Below are 18,551 nucleotides of genomic sequence, written 5' to 3'. Positions count from 1 at the left end.
TGTTGGCACTCAAAATTTTGGATTTTGGAGCATTTCAGATTTCAGATTTTCCTATTAGGGATACTCGTACTTTCTAACATGATAAGTATTTGGATATTCTTAAATAAAATAATTTGTAGACATATAATTAATTTCAAGTTAAATAGTGCACTAAGAGAGACCAAATGACTTTGCTAGAAGAAGATGGGCAATAAGAAGAAAGAGTGTATCTACTTCACATAAGACTAGGTAACAGGTTTTTGTTTTATTTTGTTTTGTTTTGACGGAATTTTGTTTTTGCTGCCCAGGCTGGAGTGCAATGGTGCGATCTTGGCTCACTGCAACCTCTGCGTCACGGGCTCAAGTGATTCTCCTGCTTCAGCCTCCTGAGTAGCTGGGATTATAGGTGCCTGCCACTATGCCTGGCTAATTTTTTGTATTTTTAGTAGAGACGGGGTTTCACTATGTTGACCAGGCTGGTCTCAAACTCCTGACCTCAGGTGATCTGCCCACCTCAGCCTCCCAAAGTGCTGTGATTACAGGCGTGAGCCACCGTGCCCGGTCTAGGTAACAGTTTTCTAAACAGAGCAATACTGGTTGAATTACACAGGAAATACCACTATTCAGTGGGGTTAAGTTATGAAGAGACATTTGGGTGACGTGTGACCTGAAATTTTAGCACACTGCCATCTTCTTACACACTTTATCCAAAGTACACAGCCTGATCAGACTTTGTATCTAGCTGCTGATTCCACTGAAGCGATTGCAACTCCTTTGTTAATGCTCCCAGGTGATCGCATGCATTTCTTCTGGTGCTAAGCATTCATAATTTTCGATAAGTATTTATTGATCAGCAGCTGTGTGCCAGACACCACAGTAGAGCAACAAAGAGACTAGGTGGGGCCTGGCTCTCCTGATACTCAGAATCCAGTGGTGTTTTCAGCTGGGTTTTGTTTTTTTTTTGTTTTTTTTTGTTTTTTTTTTTTGAGACGGAGTCTCGCTCTGTCCCAGGCTGAGTGCAGTGGCACGATCTTGGCTCACTGCAACCTCCACCTCTTGGGTTCAAGCGATTCTCCTGCCTCAGCCTCCCAAGTAGCTGGGACTACAGGCAGTGCCACCATGCCCAGCTAATTTTTGTATGTTTAGTAGAGACGGGGTTTCACCATGTTGGCCAGGATAGTCTCCATCTCTTGACCTCGTGATCTGCCCACCTCAGCCTCCCAAAGTGCTGGGATTACAGGTGTGAGCCACCACGCCCAGCCAGTTTTCAGCTTTTTTGCTACCCTAGGCAGTGAGGGTTATCTTTAATTTCTTTAATTTAAATCAAAACCCTGATAACTCACTTTTTCTCTTAGTGACTTTTCCTACGTTCTGCACCCTTGCTGTCAATATGAGCTCAGAGTAGCTGACTGAAAAACATGATAAAGCCTTGGATCTCTTCTCTTTCTCATTTGTTATAGATTCTGTCCTGCGTTCCTGTCCTCCATGTCCATTTCCATTGTTTTTCTTCTGATTGATCTGACTGCTGCTTTGGGGTGAGGAACAGTTGTACCACAATATAGTAGACAATGGTGGCTTATCTTATGTGTGTCTCAGAGATTGACTAGATTTTAACATTAAGGAACATTAAGGGGACAATATGGAAAACATATGTATACACATATTTGACTAGACCCTAGCAAAGCTAGGTTCATGGATCAATAAACAAATTGAGTATACATTTTTTGTGTCTTGATAAGCTAGGCATCCGTCATTCCCAAGAGGGAGTAAGCATGCTTCCTGACCTCATAGTCCAGGAGTGCCGCACAAATGGTTGCAGAATAGGTAGGGTCTTGGGAGCACCAGTGAAGAGAGAGTGAAAGGTGACGGCTGGCGCAGAGAGGGAAGTAACTGACCCTCTTTTGAAGGTGAGGGAGGCAGGTATTAGGAAGGCTTCCTGGAGAAGCTGACACCCAGAACCATAATTGGAAAGTGGGAATGAAGCACATTTTAGAGGGAGGGAAGATCACATGGAAAAGCTCTAGAGGTATGAAACAACATATGGTGTATTCTGGAAACCACAAGTAGTTGGGTAACCCTGGAGCTAAAAATATGAGCAGATGAGGCTGGACAAGTGGACAGGGGCAAAAGTTAACCTTTCATGAAATTTAGAAACAGGGAGTTGAGTAAGCATCAAAGTTAATATTAAAAATGAGTTAGGGGGAGTTAAAAGTAAAATTTAAAACTTTGAGTTTAAAAGTGTGAACAACATATTTTTTAACTCTACTTCCAACATTTAAAAATTAACTGGATTGGCTCGGCGTGGTGGCTCACGCTTGTAATCCTAGCAATTTAGGAGGCTGAGATGGGCGGATCACAAGGTCAGGAGATTGAGACCCGTCCTGGCTAACACGGTGAAACCCCATCTCTACTAAAAATACAAGAAATTAGCCAGGCGTGCTTGCAGGCGCCTGTAGTTCCAGCTACTCAGGAGACTGAGGCAGGAGAATAGCACAAACCCAGGAGGCGGAGCTTGCAGTGAGCTGAGATCACGCCACTGCACTCCAGCCTGGGCAACTGAGTGAGACTCCGTCTCAAAAAAAATAAATAAATAAAATAAAAATTAACTGGATTATTAACCTTTTAAATTTAGATCTACATTTGACATTAAACTGTGGTTTCTCTGTATTTGGGTGTGTCTTGACTTATATGTTCAGATGCACCTAGCCCATTTGCCATTGCTGCTTAATTAGAAGTTGATGAAGTAAGGTACAGGATGAAATACTTCAACTCCTAAGTTTAGATGTTAGGAGAATCTGCTTCCCTAATTTATGAAACAGGCAATTCATCCAATTCCTGGGAATTGGATGAATTAAGAAAATTCATTACAAAGCATCATTCAAGGCATTTGAGGGCATACTTTGCTAATTGCTAATTTAATAATAATTATCGTGCACTTACAATGCACAAACCATGATGCTAAGAAGACATTAACATGGTAGAAAAAGCATGGGTCTATGAATCAGACCTGAATATCAGTCTGTAACTTACAAGCTGCTGCGTAGTCTTTTTTTTTTTTTTTTTTTTTAAGATGCGGTTGTGCTCTGTCACCCAGACTGGAGTGTAGTGGCACCATCATAGCTCACTGCAGCCTCAAACTGGGTTCAAGTGATTGATCCTCCCATCTCAGCTCCCTGAGTAGCTGAGACTACAGATGCAGGCCACCACGCCTGGCCGATTTTAAAACTTGTTGTAGAAATGGGATTTTGCTATGTTGCCCAGGCTAGTCTTGAACTCCTATCCTCAAACAATCCTCCTGTCTCAGCCCCTCAGAGTGCTGAGATTACAGTCATGAGCCACTGTGCCGAGTTGTATAGTCTTGAGCAAGCAAAGTTTTCTTTCTTGGATTCTTTTTCTTCATCCATAAAATTAGTACGTTCATGGCATAGGTTTGTGAGGATTGACTAACAAATGTAAAACTCTTAGTGGAGTTCTGGAAAATAGGCCATCAAATGGTAGACATTTGATATTATTATTTATTATAATTGATTTTAAGCTCCAGTAGAAATACCTTGATACTTACATAGATGTTAGGACTTAACATTTCAATAACTTACTGAGAAACTTCACAAAAAATACTGTCATTCTAATGAATAAGGATCAACATACTCACCCCTCATAAAGCACATTTGGGCAAAGCATGAAATCACCCCTCTTGGCCCGGCGCGATGGCTCACATCTGTAATCCCAGCACTTTTGGAGGACGAGGTGGGTGGATCACTTGAGGTCAGGAGTTCAAGACCAGCCTGACCAATATGGTGAAACCCCATCTCTACTAAAAATACAAAAATTAGCCAGGCGTGGTGGTGTGCACCTGTAATCCCAGCTACTTGGGAGGGCTGAGGCAGGAGAATTGCTTGAACCTGGGAGGCGGAGGTTGCAGTGAGCTGAGACCGTGCCATTGCACTCCAGCCTGGGCAATGAGACCGAAACTCCGTCTTAAAGAAAAAAAAAATCACCCCTCCTCCGTTAAACCTTGTGTAGTAATGTAAAACAAAACAATGTAAAACTCTTGATTGTCCTGTCACCAATAAGAGAACCCAGATTTTGGAGAGATGGACAGGTTGATTAGGGCTAAAGGGAGAATGAGATGTGGGAAACTGCAGAGAATTTAATTTTATCTTTTTCTGTAATACATGATCACTATAAAACATCCAAGCCATATGGAAAAATGCAACGGAAAGCAACAAATGACCTGAAATTCCACCAGCCAGAAACAACCAGGGTGAACAGTTGAAAAGCATCATTCTAGATACCTCCCTGTGCACATATGTAGATAGAAATGTGTAAGAAGGCATCAGACTTTATATGCTTTAAAAAAGTATTTAATCTTACTGAATTTTTTTTTTTTTGACATGAAGTCTCGCTGTGTCGCCCAGGCTGGAGTGCAGTGGCACAATCTCTGCTAACTGCAACCTCCACCTCCTGGGTTCAAGCGATTTTCCTGCCTCAGCCTCCCAAGTAGTGGGATTACAGGCACGCACCACCGTGACTGGCTAATTTTTTACATTTTTGATAGAGACAGGGTTTCACCATATTGGGCAGGCTGGTCTCAAACTACTGACCTCAAGTGACCCACTCGCTTTGGCCTTCCAAAGTGCTGGAATTCCAGGCGTGAGCCACCATACCTAGCCTTAATTTTACTCAAATTTAACAGTAACAAAACTAAAGTGAACCTGAAGGAGTTATTACTGACTTCAGATAAATCTTTGTTCATCACCAAGGATATTAATTCCTATGAGAGCTCTTCAACATTATAAAAGCCACTAGGAGACTGACATATTTGTTTTCTTTTGTTTTAAATTCACATTTCAAATTTAGACAGGAGGCATTGTCTTCACAGTGAACCCTGAGGGAACTTATACTTCCTTTAACCTCCTCTTACCCTTCGTCTCTCCCAGTTTTTGTTGGCTTTTGTCATTAAAAATTTATTACAGTTTTCTTCTGCAAATGTAATTCCTCAGTTTCTTACATTAAAAAAATTTAGGTGAATTCTGTGCACTGGTTCTTTTACCCACCTCTGCTCATTTTATTTTGATTAATCTCTTGGTTATATCTCTGTGAATATACTAGAAATCATTGAAATGTACACTTTAAATGAATTAATTGTATGGTATGTGAACTGTATGTGAGTAAAGGTGCACTGCTGTTTAACACAGCTTTTTCATTCAACACTGGGTTGACTGGATTTTGCTGGATATTTTTTTCATCCCTCCCTCCTCTCCCCTCCCTGCAGAAGAGCTCATAATAGGTTTGAGAATGTCTAATTTTTCTACAATTAGCTAACTGATATTTTTGAGTTCTTGTGTCTTTCAAAACATTGCAACCATTGTTACATTTTCTTCTGGCTTGGTTCCCCATTTTATTTTATTTTTATGTGTTAAATAGAGACAGGTCTTGCTCTGGCACCCAGGCAAGAGTGCAATGGTGCAGTCGTGTTAATAGCTTGCTGCACTCTCAAACTGCTGGATCCTCCCGCCTCAGCCTCCCAAGTAGCTAGGACTACAGGTATATGCTGCCATGCCAAGCTAGTTTTTTATTTTTTGTTTAGACAGGGTCTTGCTATGTTGCCCAGGCTGGTCTCGAACTCTTAGGCTCAAGCAATCTTCCTGCCTCAGCTCTCCAAAGTACTTGGATTTACAGGCGTGAGCCACTATGCACCTTTTCCACCTGTTTCAAGGTGATTTTTTTTCACCCCGTATAGACTTTCTAAAGAGTTATTTCTTCATACTTGAAGTCAGTAGAATAACTTGATGTTGTTTTTATTTATTTATGTCCTATATAGAGTGTATCCTCCTGATCTGCAATTCAGTTCTTTCCTTTCAGGGAAGTTTTCCTGTGTTATATCCTTTTCGTCATTTGTTCAGATTTCTGTTTCAATAATACTAGTTATATTGGATATTCTATTGACTATTTTTTGTCTTTATACTTCAAATTTTTCTTGCTTCTGTGTTTCCTTCTACTTTCAGGCACACTCATATCTTTTATTTTGAGGGCAGGAGAGAATGAAACTTTGTTTATATTCCGTAACTGTTTGATTATTTTTCAACCTGTATGTGCCATGCACCTGTGCTGTGGGCCCTTGCACTTACTGTTCCCTCTACCGGCAGTGCCCTGTCTCCAGATATCCGTGTGGATCACTGGATACAGATCCCTACACAGATAACCTTCCTCAGAAGGTCTGTCTTGTACCATTCTGTCTACCTACGTCACTCTTCTTAAATTATTATAATGTGACATTATGTATTTATGAGCATATTTGATTTTCCATTCCTCCCCTATCCCTCCACCCCCAGTGCAGGCCCCAGAAAGCACAGGTTATATCCATTTTGTTCATGGCTATATTGCCAGTACCTATAACAGTGCTTCGCATATAGTAAAGACTTGTACGTCCAGTTGTAGACAGGTCATGCCTGCAATCTGTAGCTGATCCTTTAGAAGGTATACTTGAATTCTGTTACTTTTCTGGGGATAAAAATATGGGCCTTTGGTGAAATCATTTACAAATTTCTTTAGTCTTAATTGAGATACAGTGGGACCGGTTTTCCCCTAATTTGTGTATGGGGACTTATATTCAAAGAACAAGCAAGCAGGCCGGACGCGGTGGCTTGTGCCTATAATCCCAGCACTTTGAGAGGCCAAAGAGGAGAATCGCTTGAGTCCAGCCTGGTTAACAAAGCCAGACCCCATCTGCGTGTGCGTGTGTGCACGTGCACACACACACACACACAAAACCAATATCCAGATGTGGTGATGTTTGCTTGTAGTCCAGCTACTTGGGTGGGGGGTGGCTGAGGCAAGAGGAACCCTTAAGCCCAGGAGTTAGAGATTGCAGTGAGCTATGATCGCATCACTGCCCTCCATCCTGGGTGACAGTGAGACCCTGTCTCAAACAAAACAAAAGAAACAAACCACGCAGAATTCTTAAACAGAAGAGCCTTTAAGCAAGGGGTTTGTAGATGACAGCTCCTTCCTCAATGGAATATGCATTTTCCCTTATGGGAAAAGGGCTCAGTGATTTTAGTATAACTTACTTAAGAACAAGGGTTATGAGGTAACAGTTTTATCTGTGTCTTTATTCAGGAAAAATCCGCGTGATGATCCCAGAGGATCTCAGTGAAGCCATTTGGGAATTTCCCCAAGAATTCCTACCTGAAAGGAATTCATCTTTTATTTCCCTAAGCCTCTTTGAAAGATGCACACTTGTGGTTTAAAACCAAATTTTCTGGAGTACTTATCTTCTGCTTATCAGTGGATCACCAAGTAGTGACTGTAGCATATCTAGGTTTTTAAAGTCTTTTTCTTTCTTTTCCTTTCTCCTCCCTTCCTCCCTACCTTCCTTCCTGCCTCTATCTTGCCCTGTCACCCACACTGGAGTGCAGTGGCACGATCACAGCTCACTGCATCCTCAGTCCCTTGGGCACAAGAAGTCCTCCCATCTCAGCTTTGGGGTCTTTTTCTATTAACCTATAAGCTTCCTGAGGGCAGGACCCACTTATTTCAAATCTCTTAAACCCTGGGATCTATAACTAGTGTCCCGGGAAGCTGCCATGAGCAGGAAGTGGGTTCTAGAGCTCTCAGCACTGTGGGGAGTGTGGGGCTCACAGAGTGGTAGGAGGAAGCATAAACTTCAGTTGCCAACATCTGGAGCACTGCTGCTGTTTTTTTTTTCCTTCTACTTTCATGTTAGGTTTAGGGGATACATGTGCAGGGGTACATGTATCGTTACACGGGTAAATTTCGTGTACAGATGATCCTGTCACCAAGGTAGCATAGTACCTGATAGGTGGCTTTCCAACCTCCACACTGGTCCTGGTTCAAGCAGTCCCTGTTGTCTGTTGTGCCCATCTTTGTGCCCATGTGTATTCAATGATTAGCTACCCCTTATAAGTGAGAACACATGGCATTTGGTTTTCTGGTCTTGAGTTAGTTCTCTTAGGCTAATGGCCTCCGGCTGCATCCATGTTGCTACAAGGGACATGATCTCATTCTTATTACGGCTGCATAGTATTCCATGGTATATGGAATATATACCACATTTCTTTATCCAGTCCATCATTGATGGGTATCTTGGTTGATTCCATGTTTTTGCTATGGTGAATAGTACTGTGATGAACATACAAGTACATGTGTCTTTTTGGTAGAACAATTTATTTTCCTTTGGGTATATACCCAATAATAGTTTTGCTGGTAGTCGTAAGTTCTTTGGGAAATCTCCACAGTGCTTTCCACAGTGGCTGCACTAATTTACATTCCCACTAGCAGTGTGTTAAGTGTTCCTGTTTCTCTGCAACCTTGCTGGCATTTGTTGTTTTTTGACTTTTTCGTAGTGGGACAGCTGCTGCTTCTTTTCACCATCTTTTAATAATAACTGGATGACATGGAATATGGAGGTCTTTGATACATGTACAAATAAACATTGTGTAAACAGATAAGGAAAGTATAAGACAGGAGAGAGAAAAGGCCTTTATGAAGCAGGTTTTGGTGGTAACTAATTTGCTACTAAGGCTTCCAGTTGGTGATGTGAGTGATTTGAACTCCTGGGCTAGGGAAGGCTGTGGAAGAATAACCAACCACCTGCTTTCAACATTAAGCTAATCATCAGTGATTGATTGTCATGAACAATGGCTTGCATTTGTAACTTGGTTCTTACTTATTCAACAACTGGGAAGAGATGGGCGGTCCGAAGCAACTATGTCAGCTCCAGATCTTAATGGAGGTAGGAAGGGGGCTGATGTCGCACAGCCTTTTCACAAGCTGCCAAACCCAGGCGGATGATGGAAGTTGCCCTTCCGAACTGCCCTTTCATTTCCATCAGGCGGAGGGCTTGCTTTGCTGCCTGGGAACGTGGTGGTGGACTCTGGCTCTGCACCCTTCCTGCAGAGTGAATGCGCTCCAAATTAGAAAAACAGAAGTGTCCTACTTTCTATTCCCCACCACTGCCTCAGCTTGTTGTCGCAGCACCTCCTGCTTCAGCTGCCCTTCCTTGGGTTCTTGGCGTGGCTGGGAGGAGCAGGTGCCAAGGCCCAGTGGCCAGCACTGCTGGGAACACAATACCAGTCAGGAATTTAATGATATCTCACTACACTTAGTAAATATTTTGGGGTGGGGGTCTTAAAAAAACCTGTAGATGTCATAATTAGTGATATAACAAGACAGATTCTGGAAGAAATTTAAAAATATAAAATTTCAGCTTTCAATCTGGATTGGCTGTTTGAATGAAAAGAGTGAGCAGCTTTTCTAGGCTTGGTTAGGGGATGAGGGATAGGGATAGTCTGGTGTGGAAGCATGATAAAGCATGCGGTGGAACAGACCCTCTGAGGAGCTAAAGGGAGGAAAGCAAGCAGTCCATGCTTAAACATGATCTTTATTTTACGTTAGCTCTTGGCATTGCTACTTCTTCAACAATTAATGGAATATATTCACATTTGGAATGGGCTAATTAAGGAACCTAGAATAACGCTAGTCAGCCATTTAGAAAGCCTTTATTGGAGTGTTACTTTTAGTAAATGTAAAAGCATACTTCAACTTGTAATTCTCTCTAAATGGAAAAATTATAAATGCTGCCACCTGTTGACAAAATTTGAGGGTGCATTCTACTCCAGTTGGTCAGTGATCCCTGCCCACAGGGGATCTTACTGGCTGGATAATGACCCTCAGCTAAAAATGCTTTAAAATGTGCTGGTCTGACTGTACCTTATCTGACATTCTGTTCTTGGCAGCTGATAGGTGTGAGAAGTACACCTGAATTGCTTTGATTTGTTTAGCCCAACTTCAGACATGGATGTAGATCAATTTAAAGAATGCTGAAGCTCCCATGCTACCTTATAGAATCCATCATTTAAGACACCATTTCATATTGTATGCCCTGAAGCCTTAAAGTGGATCTGTGGCTGAAAAGTATATTTTTCTTTTTCTTTCTTTCTTTTTTTTTTTTGAGATAAGAGTCTTGCTGTGTCACCCAGGCTGGAGTGCAGTGGCATGAACATGGCTCACTGCAGCCTTGGCCTCCTGGACTCAAGCGATCCTCCTGCCTCAGCCTCCTGAGTAGCTGGGACTAAAGGCATATACCACCATGCCTGGCTAATTTTAAATTATTTTGTAGAGACAGGATCTCACTTTGTTGCCCAGGCTGGTCTCAAAATCCTGGGCTCAAGTGAAATCCTCTCAAAATGCTGGGACTGTAGGTGTTGACCATTCTTCTCGGCTGAGTATCCATATTTTAAAAGTCTTGTAGATGAATAAATACTACTACTCACTTGGTAGAGCACTTGCCCTTATGTCTAACCAGAGTGAGAGAGAGCCCCTCTTCAGGACCTGTGACACAGCACCCCAAACTTTGGAGGCAGCCTTAGCCTATCCCCAGGGCCTCTGTGACCACTGCTGGGTCTAGGACACCACACTCGCCCTGAAAATGGCACTCTTTGAGGCCAGTCACTTCCAACTCTGCCTTTCATTTCTGAGAGGAAGGTAAGCCATCCTCCTGTTCTCCTTTCTTTTATATCCGCTTCGGTTTCTTTATTATTGATTCCCCTCCTCACCGTACCCTCTGGAATCCTTTTTCCTTAACAGTTTCCCCCACCCTCCTCGCCACATACACATGCTATTTGCAGAAGTCTCCACTTTCTGTATTAAAGAAAACCTAGATTTCCCCTTAGGATGCTACTTTCTTTCTTGTCTTTTCTGTTACCGAGGACTTTCTCCTATGTGAGAATCTCATGTTGGGTGATGGTGGTGGTGGTATTATTATTCTGTTTCCTAGTGTGTCTTTCATCCTTTTCTAAAAGCTCACATCTATCTTTATCCTTCATATCTTTCTTCTTCTCAAACCTGCTGTTTGTCTTTTTACCTCCAGTCCCACATTGCCTTCATTTTTTCCCAGTACCGTCCGCCCCCTGCCATGCAATTTATCCTGAGCCAGCCACTATTCTGGAATTTACATAATTTGCTTATTTCTCACAGTGACTTTATGAATTAGGTATTACTATTTTCATAGGCACAGAGAGGTTAAGCAACCAGGGTCACAAGTAAGTGGCTTAGCTGGACCTCAAACATAGGCAGCTTGCCTCTGGATCTGTATTCCTAACTGTGAATCAACTTTTCCTTAGTCACGTGTTTCAGGTCATGTGCAAAGATGCTCATTGCAGTATGACTGGAAACAACTTGGATGTCCATCATTAGGGGATTGGTTAAATTACGCTCTATCCAAACCATGCTGTACTCTGCAGTTATTAAAGAGAATGATTCCCAGCACTTTGGGAAGCTGAGGCGACAGGATTGTTTGAGGCCAGGAGTTCAAGACCAGCCTAGGGCACAAACCAAGACCCTGTCTCTGCAGAAGAGAATGAGACAGTAATATGTAATATGCAGAAAAAAATCTCCAAAGAGAAAAAGCAAGGTGCAGAACATTTGTTGTGTGTATGTGGGGAGAAAATCTGGTCTGTGCGTGTAGCACTGGATCAGGCGGTTCCTGAAGCCATACAAGATTTAGATTTCTCAAGTCGTTTTGTAAGCTGCCTGTCAGAGACATCAGGATCAGGCATTTCTCCCTGTCTGAGAATTTGCTTCTCACAGTCTGCAGTTTTCTGTTCAGGAGGAAGACAGCATGGTGTGGTACATGGCGTGTGATTGTAGAGCCAAATAGCACTTGATTTAAAGCTAGATTCGTCACTTGTCATGTGATCTTGAGCAAGTCACTTCACTTTTCCCAGCATTGGTTTTTACAGTTTTAAAATGGGGATAAGGCCTACCTGACAGAATTATTGTTACTTTTGAGATAATATTTACTCATTCAACAAATATTTTCATTCGGCACTTACTGTGTGCAAAGCACGCTTACAGCACTAAGGTTATAGCAGTAAACAAGAACTTAAAATGTTCTACTCTAATTTAGTTTACTTCTGGTAGGAATAGAAACACTTAAAAAATAAGGTAAATCATATATGGCAAATGGTGATGAATATTCTGAAGGAAAACAAAAAGAAAATAAAGGGTGAATAGGAGTGTTGGTGTGTGGTAGAGGTGCAGTTTAACAGGACAGTTAGAAAAGTCTTAACAAGGCACCACTGGAGCCAAGATTTGGAGGAGCTGAGGATACACATGGGTATCTGGAGCAAAAGCAGAGGGAATATGAACTGTGAATGTCCAAGGTGGGCACATGCTGGCCTGCTTGAGAGCTGCAAGGATGCAGGTATGGCTGGCACGGAGACATGGACAGAGAAATGAGGTGAGAGAGGTGGCAGGACAGGGGCCCAGAGGGGTAGGCCTTTGCAAGCCTGTACAATTTTGGCTTTTCCTCTGCATGTAATATATCTGGCACATAAGGGATGCTCTACAAATGGTAACTGTGATATAAGGATGCCACCATGATGCTCTGCTTTTTAGGGAGGTAGAAGAAAGATAGACAGGGTAACATTTTAGGCTTCTTTTTTTTTGAGACAGGGTTTCCCTTTGTCTCCCAGGCTGGAATGCAGTGGCGCGATCTCAGTGCACTGCAACCTCTGCCTCCTGGGCTCAAGTGATCTTCCCACCTTAATCTCCCAAAGTGCCGGGATGAGCCACTGTGCTCAGCCTAGGATCCACCCATGCTCACCCACCCAACTTTTTATTTTATTTTATTTTATTTTATTTTGAGACAGGATCTTGGTCTGTCACCTAGGCTGTAGTGCAGTGGCACAGTCACAGCTCACTGCAGCCTCAACCTGCTGGGCTTATGCAATCCTTCTACCTCAGCCTCCCAAGTAGCTGGGACTACAGACGGGCACCACCATGCCCACCTAATTTTTGTACTTTTTGTAGAGATGAGGTCTCACTATGTTGCCCAGGCTGGAGGATTCTTTTTAACAATTGCTTTTTATATGCCTGATACAGCAGCATCGTTGCACAGAAAGAGAGAGCACTTTAGCAGAAATCTAAGGACCAGATGTCATATGCATTGTGCTGTTGGCTTTCACTGAATCCAAGCTTAATTAAACTGAGGCTAATAACTTCTCTATCCACCTCATAGGGTTAATGAGAAGAGTAAGAGATAAGTAAATTTATAGAAATGCTTTGTGAACAGTTTAGTATATGTGAAGCATAAAGGCTATGTTTGCTGAGTTGCAGACTTGGAAGCCATGTAGTCCAGCTCCTTCCAAGGCACAGTTGTCTTGTCTTTGTGAATGCTTCTAGAAAAGGGCACTCACTACGGAAAATACCACAAAGCTGCCACTTTTCTTGATTTGGATCCTTAGTTACAGTTAACACAGCCTGCACATACACTAGTTCCTTGGAAGTTATGCCATGTTGCTGCCTCAAGTGTACTACAAGGTACACTTGAATTATCAACAGCTTAAGAGTGGGTCTTTGTGTTGAATTTATCCATCTGTAACCCAAATGAAACCTCACCGTGATAAGGTATTGAACCAGATCAGGAAAGTAGATTAAGGAGCTTTACTATTAAAGAGTCAGGTAGGTGATGAAAGGGGCAAACTGAAAACCAGTGGAAGGAGGCTTATGGAAGTAGTGGCTGTGTTGTGCCCAGGTTCTGTGCTGTGCTGGGGTTGAGCTCCCTGTGACTAATGACTACCTGTGCTGAGCTGTAACTGCCACAGAGAGCACCAGGGACTCCCTAAGCTCTTAGAAAAAACCCAGAAAAGGAATTAAATGTGGGTGGATGAGGGCCTTTCTTTCCTGCTGCTGCGTTTTTATTGAATTGGGAAATGAGCTGAGCTCCTAAGTGAGCTCTACCAAGAGCAGCAGCGACCGTTTGTTAATCAGCACACTCTCCATGTGCCCAGCACTTTGCATCTTATACATTTGACAGGGATTGTCACTTTTAATCCTCAAACTGCCCTGTGCAGTAGGCATTACCCTTTGTCGTGGGCTGAGTTGTGGGTGTGTCCTCTGACCCCGAATTCCTGTGTTGAAGCCCTAACTGCCCCCCCAGTACCTCAGATTGTGGCTATATTTAGAGAGAAGGTCTGTAAAGAGGTGATTAACTTCAAATGAGGTCACTAGGGTGGGCGCCAATCCAATCTGACTGGCGTCCTTATAAGAAAAGGACATTTGGACGTGGATACATAGAGTGAAGACCATGTGAAGGCAGCAGGAGAGACAGCCATCTATGAATCAATTAGAGGCCTCTGAAGGAGCAAACCCTGCTGATACCTTGGTCTTGGACTTATAGCTTCCAGGATTGTTTAAGCCACCCAGTCTGTGGCAGCCCTAGCAAACTAATGTGCCCTCATTTTTGTTGTTGTTGTTGTTTTGTTGTTGTTTGTTTGTTTGTTTTGAGATGGAGTCCCTCTCTGTTGCCCAGGCTGGAGTGTAGTGGCACGATCTCGGCTCACTACAACTTCCACCTCCGGGTTCGAGTGATTCTCCTGCCTCAGCCTCCTGAGTAGCTGGGATTACAGGCGTGGGCCACCATGCCTGGCTTATTTTTGTATTTTTAGTAGAGATGGGGTTTTGCCATGTTGGCCAGGCTGGTCTTGAACTCCTGACCTCAAGTGATCCACCTGTCTTGGCCTCCCAGAGTGCTAGGATTACAGGCGTGAGCCACTGTGCCCGGCCCCTTGTTTCATATCTGATGAAACTAAGGATCTGAGAGTATATGAAACTTGCCAAAGTTCTCACAGTTACGGCTAGGTAAAGTCCCGGGATTAAATCCAGGTGCGTCTGATTCCAGGTAGAGATAAATCTAGGGATTAAATCCAGGTGTGTCTGTTCCCAAAGCTTGTGCTTATACCTAATGTGTTATTGAGTCCTGAGTGTGTCTACCTTAAGGCTATTTCTCCTCACTTTTGAAATAGTGAGTGGCACTCAGATCTTTGACTTATTTCTGGTCCATTGTTCTTACTAATATACCATGCTTGCCTCCCCTGCCACCACTTTCCTTAGAGGTAAGATACTGCACAAGTACATGAGCGCTTCTGGAGAAGAATGTCACAAACAAGTGACTAAGTTAGGGACTTCGTAAATCTGGAAAGATTTGCATGTGTTTGGGACTTTCATTCCCAGCTCACTTCTGATGAAGTGAGATAGAGGCGACTTGTTCTTAAAAGTGGTTTGTTACCTACTTAGAAGTAGAGTTAAGCCTGACAGAAAAATGGGGCAGATAAGTGTTTAGTATCATACTTGCACTGTTGCTGTCACTGAGAAGTTTGGTGGTTCGTCATGAATCGGGGTAAATATTAGAAATACCCAAGTCCTGCTCTCACTCCTAGATGTTCTACTCTAGGAAAGTCTGGGACAGGATCTGAGCGTCCATCATCATTGATTTTTTTTCTTTTCTTTTCTTTCTTTCTTTCCTTTTTTGTTTGTTTGTTTGTTTGTTTGTTTGAGGCGGAGTCTTGCTCTGTCACCAGGCTGGAGTGCAGTGGCGCGATCTCTGCTCACTGCAATCTCCGCCTCCCGGGTTTCATTGATTCTCCTGCCTTAGCCTCCTGATTAGCTGGTATTACAGGCGCCTGCCACCATGCCCGGCTAATTTTTATATTTTTAGTAGAGATGGGGTTTCACCAAGTTGGCCAGGATGATCTTGATCTCTTGATCTCAGGTCATTCACCCGCCTCGGCCTCCCAAAGTGCTGGGATTACAGGCATGAGCCACCATGTCCGACCCTGATTTTTTCTTTTGAGTCTTCCTTGGTGATTTTGATATGCTCATCAAATGGAGAACCCTTGAAGTTGTGGAATGGTTTATTTCTATAGTTGTTCCTTCTAAACCAGCTTTAGGTACCTGTTGCTTGTAGTCTAAACCACTGGAATTAATTATCATCTGTGGTCTTTAGCAGGTCTGAATGTGAGAGTCCAGTAGGTAGCAGGTGCTATCCAACATGTTTTTGAAATTTTTCTTGCTGAGTTCAGCCTATTTTGTACACTTTGCATTTTACTCCTCCAGAGGGCTCTAGAGCTCAGCTGAGCAGACTGGCTTGTTACCCTCATTAGACAAAGAAACTAGCCAATAAGATTTGAGCTTTTATTTATTGGAGGAACTAATGTTATGTTATCTTTTAGAGCTTCCTGTTCTTTTCTTTTCTAGTGCTTCCCCCGCTCCCAGCTCTCAGCCTCTATCCGATATAAAGACTGTTTTCTTGTCAAGGTCACAGTTAGTGATGCTAGAACACAAGGCAGAGACTGTGGCTAAGCTTTCAGGTCTTAGAAGAGGGATCTCTAAAATTCTTTGTTTACATTTATCAGTGAGAAGGTTGAATTTACATCTTCAATATATGGATAATTATGTATAAATTATTTATTTACCCATGCAATTTCACTAATGTGATTGCAGTGCTTTTTTTTTTTTTTTAGACAGTCTTACTCTGTCACCCAGGCTGGAGTGCAGTGGTACAATCTCAGCTCACTGTAACCTCTGCCTCCCAGGTTCAAGCAATTCTCGTACCTCAGCCTCCCTAGTGGCTGGGATTACAGGCATGCGCCACCAGGCCCAGCTAATTTTTGTATTTTTAGTAGACATGGAGTTTTGCCAGGCTGGTCTCGAACTCCTGGCCTCAAGTGATCCACCGGCCTGGGCTTCCCAAAGTGCTGGGATTACAGGCATGAGCCATCATGCCCGGCCACTAATACGACATTCTTTTAAAAGAATGAGCCAAGCCCTCCCTGCCTCCGCCTTCCCCAAAGTTCAAATATTTTCTTTCTGTACTTCAATGAAGATAACTTTGGAAGCCACTGCTTTAGAAAATGCTTTTCATTGATGTGGCAGAGGTTTGCGGGGAAAGAGTTTATAGATGATCTTGAGGTTGTTTGGGCTGTAGGTACCTTTCTTTTTTTTTCTTTCTTTCTCTTTCTCTCTGTCTCTCTGTCCTCCTTTTCTTTCTTTTCTTCTTTTTTTTTTTTTTTTGAGACAGGAGCTCACTATCTCACTCTGTCACCCAGGCTGGAGTGCAGTAGTGTGATTGTAGCTCACTGCAGCCTTGAACTCCTTGGGCTCAAGTAATCCTCCCACCTCAGCTTCCCAAGTACCTGTAACTACAGGCATGCATCACCAGTAAAAGCAGTTTTTTAATTTTTAGTTTTGGTAGAGATGGGTTCTCTCTACATTGCCTTGAATTCAAGGCTGGCCTTGAATTCCTGGCCTCAAGTGATCCCACTGCCTCGGCCTCCTAAAGTGTTGAGATTACAGGTGTGAGCGACTGTGCCTGGCCTTGCAGGCAACTTTTTATTCCAATTGCCATCTTGACATTTTAGTGAAGAGTGAGTTGTCCAGGGAAAGGCAGAACCTGACAGTCATTGAGAGGGGACTTTATGTGGATGGCTCACAGGCAGTAAGGAAGGCTTTGGAGGAAGCATTGGAGAGTTAGCAAGCAATAGGTATCTGAAGCAGTAGCGTGGCTGGATTTTGTCACATTCAACTCAGTGAGCACTCAGAAATCAGCCTAGCATTCACACAGACTTAGGGGTTTCAATGCAGTGCTGCATATTCATGTTTGAGCCACCAACTTCCTGCAGTAAGGAAAGGAATTCTTTGAACTGTAAGTGCTACAGGGCCATGAATACCCATTTTTAAGTTGTCATCTTGATACTTCCAATTTTGAAAGAGTAGAGATGGGCTGGTATCCTTATCTGAATGGATTTAAAGTTTCTCTTCTGGATGTTGCATCTTTTATTATACTTTCAGCTCTTCATCTACCTGGTTCTTTAGCTAGGATATAAAGACATTTTTTAAAAAAATGATAGTAGATCCAGCAAGATTTTTGTCAGAGCAGATAAACTGGAGTGATTTGTTTAGGAAAAAGTTACCACTGTGTAGCCCCACCAGAGCCAAACCTGGAGTTACATTTAAACAGGTCAGTCTCTGAAGAAAAGTGTAATTTGGGGTCATATGACCTAACTCCTGAGGTCACCCAGAGCTTATACTTAAATCAGAAAAGGAAGAGATGCCCATGAGCCCAAATTTTAATTTTGTTATTTCCACACATTTAGAAAAGTAGAAAGAATAAGTTTCGCATTATCCCAATAGATTTAAAAGCTCTAGTTCCTTTTAAAATCTTTAAATAGACTTAAAACAATTTCAAATTTTTTCCAGCTTTATCGCGGTATACTTGACAAGTAAGTGTATATATTTAAGGTGTACAATGTGATGCTTTGATACATACAGTGTGAAATGATTACCACAGTTAGGTTTAATAATTAACATATCCATCATCTCACATAGGTATGATTTCTTATGTGTGTGGCGAGAATCCTGAAAATCAACTCTGAGCACATTTCAAGTGTACAATACAGTATTTATGATAGTCACCATGCTGTTAATCAGATTGCCTACCTTGGTTAAAGTGCAGACTCAGGTGAAGGTCTGGATGGAGGATCATACTTTAATTGATTTAGACTCTAAAATAAATGTATATAGTTATTTTTGCTAACCTAAGAACCTACTCATAAATGGCTAGTGTTAAAATGATGTAAGATAAAATGCTTTCCCTTCACTTTTTTAACAGAAGTGGAAATGGAGGTGATGTAACTTGCCTGAGGTCACACAGGTAGTTAAGAGCAGAGAAAGGACTAGAGCCAGGACTGGTTTAGTGATTTTTAGTT

At 42.4% G+C, this 18,551-nt stretch overlaps 1 protein-coding gene across 4 annotated transcripts in view; it reads left to right on the top strand.

Moving 5' to 3' along the window:
* AK4 (adenylate kinase 4) overlaps window positions 1-18,551 on the top strand; it is an 84,384-nt gene that overhangs the window by 52,077 nt on the left and 13,756 nt on the right. The gene's annotated exons all lie outside the window — the stretch shown is intronic.

Source organism: Gorilla gorilla, chromosome 1, assembly GCF_029281585.2.
Source record: "Gorilla gorilla gorilla isolate KB3781 chromosome 1, NHGRI_mGorGor1-v2.1_pri, whole genome shotgun sequence".
Lineage (NCBI taxonomy): Eukaryota > Metazoa > Chordata > Mammalia > Primates > Hominidae > Gorilla > Gorilla gorilla.
This window is presented reverse-complemented; position numbering and strand designations above follow the sequence as displayed.